Genomic DNA, 7,039 nt, shown 5'->3' on the forward strand with positions numbered 1-7,039 from the left:
GTTCTGAACCGAAAGTATCCTGCCACATGGATTGGTTGAGGAGGAACAGTTACTTGGCCTGCTAGGTCTCCCGATTTAAATCCTCTGGGCGTTTTTCTTCTGGGATGCATTGAAGACGTTGTGTATCGCGATATTCCAAAAACTCCAGAGGACATGCAGGAACGTATAGTGCTTGCTTGAAATTCTCTTCAGTGGGCAAACTGGAAGTAGTAAATAGTTCTTTCATTCAACGAGTACACCAGTATATCGGTGTCCAGGGTCACCACTATGAGCACCTTTGAATGTTCTACTCCTGGGGAATGGTACAGGAGAGTCAAAGTCAATTTTGTGTTATGTTTTTAATTGGTTGTCATTTGTTTTCAGACAACTCCAGCAAGTGGACCAGTCTGTGATCCCGGGCTCAAAGTCAGTGTTGTGTTATGTAATTAACAACGTTGTGTTTCAGTGAATGGGACATACCATAAGGGGAAAAATGATTAACGGGAAACTGAGGGAATGAATTGTGTGCTAAAGGAATTTTGTGTTAAACTAGACGTGAAAAAAAAATGAATTTTCGATCTCGATGAATTTTATTTCAGTACTGTAATTCCAATCCCGACTGAAATTTACTATTCTAACTATAAACGACACCTTAAAATTATGGGAATTCATGCCCTAGTATTATGGAAGTGTTTCTTCTTTTCTTTTAATTTTAACGCCAAGACGTGTTTCAACACGTCTCTGCACCTTTTCTCCGTCATCAGTGGCTTCTTTTACTTATTTCTGTGAAAACCGAAGTAATCTACTTTTACATCCACGTAGTAGTACGCTAGCCACGTTACGTTGCCTGGCGTAGCGTGCTCTGTGCCCCTGTTAATCCTTTGACCGAAATTCAATCAGTTTGTTGGGGACCATGAAGCGGGAGAAATCTGATTTCAGCAAGACGCAACCACAGCTCACACTTCTCGGCATTCTCTAGACGTTCCCAGAGTTATTTACAGGAGATCTTGTCTCTTCACGAAGAGACATCGCCGGCCGCCAACGTAGTCCGATTCTTTACCTTTTAATTTTTGCTTTGGTTACACATAAAGGCTCAATTATACAAAGTGTACAAAGAAGCTAATGTAAAATTGCATAGTATTTGTTGCTAATAAATAAAAGAGTTTTCTCTTCATTTTTGTTTGTTAGTTTGTAGGTTCTTTTTGAAATACGGAGGTTGAAAGGTCTCTGTTGGATTCCTTTCATGTTAATTTCTTAAAACTGTTGTCGTTTACGACATACATTCACCTTCTAAATTTACTGTGGTGTTTCTGACTATCTGGGAGGAGACTGAGCAGTTGAACGTGTTACTTTTACACATAAACAAGAACCATATGTCGCACTGCTACACTTTAAAACACAATTTATATGTAATTCATGTCACACAGTCTCATACGGAACCTACATCCGCTTTCTTTTATATACTGTATATGATAAGATACTGTCATCCCCCTTTCCTTCTGTGTGAAAGGATGAATGAGCAAATGTATTTCTAGTTGCATGCTTGATGGTAGCAGACAAGCCTGTCTGCTGGAGAACAGTAGGACCAACGTTGGAACAGGTAGTTACGCTTTCTAAAAGCAAAGAGGTTTCTGTTCTTAGTATGGTCCTGTCCGTCCCTTGTCATGTTGGTATACGATGCTGCCTCTCTGGTCACTTCCGTTTGTGTCTGTGAAGCACCCTCGGTAGGGGCCCACGCCAGTCTGTCTGTGGCGAGCGTCTGAAGTGGTAAGATCTCCGGCTAAGCGCGTCTGTGCTAAGTCCTTAGGACAATGGATTTCTTAAGTTCAGCCTAACTGAAAATTTAATCACCTTTATTTCAGGTTTAGATCTAAAATATCTTATGTTATCTCAAATTGCAGCGCAGTGTAATTCAAGTGTGAAGTTCAGAATGTCTTCCGGTAGTTGCTTTGTCACTACTTTGTGAGCAAAGTGGAACCACGTGTTGATGATACGTAACTCTAAGTAAGATCATCAGAATGTGCGTGAGATTATAATGTCTCGTCTTGACAATATTTTTCAATACAGTAACTTTTCTTTGTGTTCAACCCACATGGGGTATACTTTGTGAGACCAGTACCACGTGCTTATACAATTGTTTGACCCATCATGTTAATAGTATGACGATAGTAACCAGTTTGAGGTTTTTGTTTTGCAAATTGCGTTTCGATGTAATTTATTTTAATTACCAAAATTATTGTGGAGTTACACTCTTTGTGCAAACCAAGTTGACCACGTGAAGGATGTGGTGTAATCATCAAAGTAGATCTCAGTTATTCTTTTCGAGATGATTTCACAGACAATTAGTATGAATTTAGTATACCAGTGTGTGGTAATTTCATGATGGACAGGATTGCGCTACGAACGTAACTTCTTTGGATGAAAATTGAATCGGTTGGTTGTGTTTAATTTCCTCTTACATATGTTTCAACGTTCTTCAAGTGTTTTATGAATGCAGTGTTGTATGCAGTCTCCCAATCTTAGCATCACAATAATCAATGTTAAAATAAATGTCTTAATATAAACTGATTTATTTCTTTTTATTTAAATTCTCTCTCTCTCTCTCTCTCTCTCTCTCTCTCTCTCTCTCTCTCTCTCTATATATATATATATATATATATATATATATATACTCCTGGAAATGGAAAAAAGAACACATTGACACCGGTGTGTCAGACCCACCATACTTGCTCCGGACACTGCGAGAGGGCTGTAAAAGCAATGATCACACGAACGGCACAGCGGACACACCAGGAACCGCGGTGTTGACCGTCGAATGGCGCTAGCTGCGCAGCATTTGTGCACCGCCGCCGTCAGTGTCGGCCAGTTTGCCGTGGCATACGGAGCTCCATCGCAGTCTTTAACACTGGTAGCATGCCGCGACAGCGTGGACGTGAACCGTATGTGCAGTTGACGGACTTTGAGCGAGGGCGTATAGTGGGCATGCGGGAGGCCGGATGGACGTACCGCCGAATTGCTCAACACGTGGGGCGTGAGGTCTGCACAGTACATCGATGTTGTCGCCAGTGGTCGGCGGAAGGTGCACGTGCCCGTCGACCTGGGACCGGACCGCAGCGACGCACGGATGCACGCCAAGACCGTAGGATCCTACGCAGTGCCGTAGGGGACCGCACCGCCACTTCCCAGCAAATTAGGGACACTGTTGCTCCTGGGGTATCGGCGAGGACCATTCGCAACCGTCTTCATGAAGCTGGGCTACGGTCCCGCACACCGTTAGGCCGTCTTCCGCTCACGCCCCAACATCGTGCAGCCCGCCTCCAGTGGTGTCGCGACAGGCGTGAATGGAGGGACGAATGGAGACGTGTCGTCTTCAGCGATGAGAGTCGCTTCTGCCTTGGTGCCAATGATGGTCGTATGCGTGTTTGGCGCCGTGCAGACGAGCGCCACAATCAGGACTGCATACGACCGAGGCACACAGGGCCAACACCCGGCATCATGGTGTGGGGAGCGATCTCCTACACTGCCCGTACACCACTGGTGATCGTCGAGGGGACACTGAAGAGTGCACGGTACATCCAAACCGTCATCGAACCCATCGTTCTACCATTCCTAGACCGGCAAGGAAACTTGCTGTTCCAACTGGACAATGCACGTCCGCATGTATCCCGTGCCACCCAACGTGCTCTAGAAGGTGTAAGTCAACTACCCTGGCCAGCAAGATCTCCGGATCTGTCCCCCATTGAGCATGTTTGGGACTGGATGAAGCGTCGTCTCACGCGGTCTGCACGTCCAGCACGAACGCTGGTCCAACTGAGGCGTCAGGTGGAAATGGCATGGCAAGCCGTTCCACAGGACTACATCCAGCATCTCTACGATCGTCTCCATGGGAGAATAGCAGCCTGCATTGCTGCGAAAGGTGGATATACACTGTACTAGTGCCGACATTGTGCATGCTCTGTTGCCTGTGTCTATGTGCCTGTGGTTCTGTCAGTGTGATAATGTGATGTATCTGACCCCAGGAATGTGTCAATAAAGTTTCCCCTTCCTGGGACAATGAATTCACGATGTTCTTATTTCAATTTCCAGGAGTGTATATATATATCGCACTGGTTGTCGTAAGATGACTACTAAGCGATTATAATTAATGTTAGTCTGGTTGAGAATTTGATAAACTAGACTGGATACCTGGTGAAACAGTTGGTTAGTAATGCAAGGATAACTTCCCCAGATAGTTCACAGCTTTTAACCCGCTTTTATTATCTTGAATATCAGCATCGCTTTCAGAACAACTTAATGCACCAACTTTACAAGGTCTTTTTGCCGGACCCTGTATTAGATAGCCATTAACTTCGAATGATGGAAGGTTTGTTGGGCGGTCTGTCATGACAGTCGCTTCGATTTATGGCGTGTACCAAAACACATAAGATTTCTCCCATTTGACGATTTTTTTCAAGCGGCTTTAGAACACGTTCGATTTATCGAGGTTAGAGTTAGCAAGAGTCGACTGTATATTTGTTTGTCCGAGAAGTTATTTTTGTTTCGTGCTAAACGAAAAGACAGCAATGAAATTAAGCAGTGTTTTATCTGGACTGTATTATTACTTTCTGTTAACTGGATTTTCCGCTTTAAGCCCTTTGCGTTGTTTTGAACAAAACCGAGCAATTAGTCACTACTGCTGCAGGGCCCGCTCCTTACACGGAGCGACGCTGAGCAGGTATTGCCGGAGAATCAGGAAACACTTTGCGTCACGGGTAATGCGCCCACGGACACTTTACGCCTGGCGCCCCACGACGCTCATTTGTTCAATCAAGGCCCCAATGTAGATGTTTATGGCGGCGCCGGGCCGCTTATTATGCATTCAACAAGGAGATAAGTTGTTTTCCCGGTTGGCTCGTATACACTCACACAAATACACGCACACGCGCACACACACAGGCGGACACAGACGTGCTCGGCCGTGGTGGCTGAATTTACTGCGCGCCGGAAATGATAAATTAGGCAAAGTATCGGGCGCACGCATCTCGCGATCGCCGCCTCCGCCCATTATCACACTAGCGCCGAGGAATATTTAGGCGAGGCTGCGCGCCCGCCGGACAGCTTGTATTTACATAGCTCCCTCCATAATGGTTACGATAAATAAATAACGCACTTTCTCCGCTGCCTAGCCTCCTTTTGTCCACGGGTACCTTTTGTTGTGGCTCGGATTTAAAAAAGGACCAAAACGTCCCACGTGCAAAGAACAAATCGTTACATAAAACTGAATGGGACTAGTAAATACCTACGTTTTGTCAGGCGCTTGAATGATTCCGACGGGCCTCTTTCGTCACACTGTTTGCGTCCCACGGCTTATACGTATTGATGGCTCAGTCTATCTCGTCTTCATACGTATACTGTATCAAGTACTTAATCATAAAAGCTCAAGATGTTGGTAATCACCGTGTTCATTTGCTTGGGGTGTCCAAAATGGGGTTTACAATGAGGTTTAACAACTCGAACAAAAATAATTAAGACTATGAATTTTTAAGTCACATAGACGGTCACGACATTACTGATGGTTTTTGACAGTCGAAGATGTCTAAATGTCCGCCATTGGCAGCAATACAGCATCTGTAACGTTGTGGAACAGATCGACACACACCTTTTATGATTGCCGTTGGAATGGATTAACTGGCAGTCACAGTCGCATCTCTGATGTCGTGCAGCATACGTGGATTAGGACATAGACGATGCCAGCCAGAGTTCCCCACAGAAAGAAGTCTACCGGCTGGGTGGAAGCTCAACACTTCATCGCTGGCCTATCCACCTCTCAACAAATGAGTCAACCAGGAATTGTAGCACGTCACGATGGTAAGGTGACGGTGCAGCTCTTTTTGAAGAAAGCAGTCTTCATATCGGAAGAGTTGGTGAACAGCTGACACAGTTCGTTGCTGCAACATGTAAGAGTACTTTATAGCTGTCACTGTTCCTTCAAAAAAGAAAATAATCGTCCTACAAGTCCTCTGGCAAACACGCCACACCACGCTTATAGCATAGGAAGATTAACAGCTCGTTCTTCCGTAACATGAGGATTACCTCTTGCCCAACACACACAGTTATGGTGAATGATGTTGCCATCCATTTTAAGCGTCGCCTCATCAAAGCAAACAATGACATCAGTCTGCTCTTCATTATCGTAAATCTATTCACAAAATTGGAGGCACCTCTTCAGAGAGTCGTCATTAACCGCATCAAGCAACCGGGGAATGACGACTTTCCACTTTGCGTGCTATAAAATGTGGCGAACACTTGATTTCGTTACACATCATTCACGCGCAGCTTGCTGTATAGACGTCTTCGATGTTCTTGTGAAAACTTCTACCACTGCGTCCACCCCTCTTTCGGCCGCTACTGGTTTCATCCACGCCATCTCATCTTCAGATCATGCACACCTTCTTCCCTCACAAATTTCTTTTCCGTTACACATGACGGCGGCGTAGTAACAAACTCTACCAGCCATCGTCTCTGCACTTCTTTCGTAATTTCATAATTCCAGTAACACTTTGAAATCCACTTTCTTTGCTCCAAGGACAATATTTCCAGCCAACTTGTCATTTACGTCTAGTTACTGCCAATTGGGCAACGGCCTTGTCGCAGTGGATGCACCGGTTCCCGTGAGATCACCGAAGTTAAGCGCTGTCGGGCGTGGTCGGCACTTCGATGGGTGACCATCCAGGCCGCCATGCGCTGTTGCCATTTTTCGGGGTGCACTCAGCCTTGTGACGCCAATTGAGGAGCTACTCGACCGAATAGTAGCGGCTTCGGTCAAGAATACCATCATTACGACCGGGAGAGCGGTGTGCTGACCCCACGCCCCTCCTATCCGCATCCTCCTCTCAGGATGACTCGGCGGTCGGATGGTCCCGATGGGCCACTTGAGGCCTGTAGACGGAGTGTTTTTTTTACTGCCAACTGAAAATAAACAAAAGAATGGCTACACACAATAGTCATCAGAGCACTATATAATCACAACTAGATCAAGTTATCGTTTATAGCTCCTCAGTTATTAAAGTTCACACAGTGA

The 7,039-nt window shown here is 45.3% G+C and overlaps 1 pseudogene; it reads left to right on the forward strand.

Annotated features, from left to right (window-relative positions):
- Positions 1–6,593: 6,593 nt before the first annotated feature.
- On the forward strand, positions 6,594–6,711 carry LOC126177541 (5S ribosomal RNA; annotated as a pseudogene).
- The last annotated feature ends 328 nt before the right edge of the window (positions 6,712–7,039 follow it).

This window comes from Schistocerca cancellata, chromosome 3 (assembly GCF_023864275.1).
Source record: "Schistocerca cancellata isolate TAMUIC-IGC-003103 chromosome 3, iqSchCanc2.1, whole genome shotgun sequence".
Lineage (NCBI taxonomy): Eukaryota > Metazoa > Arthropoda > Insecta > Orthoptera > Acrididae > Schistocerca > Schistocerca cancellata.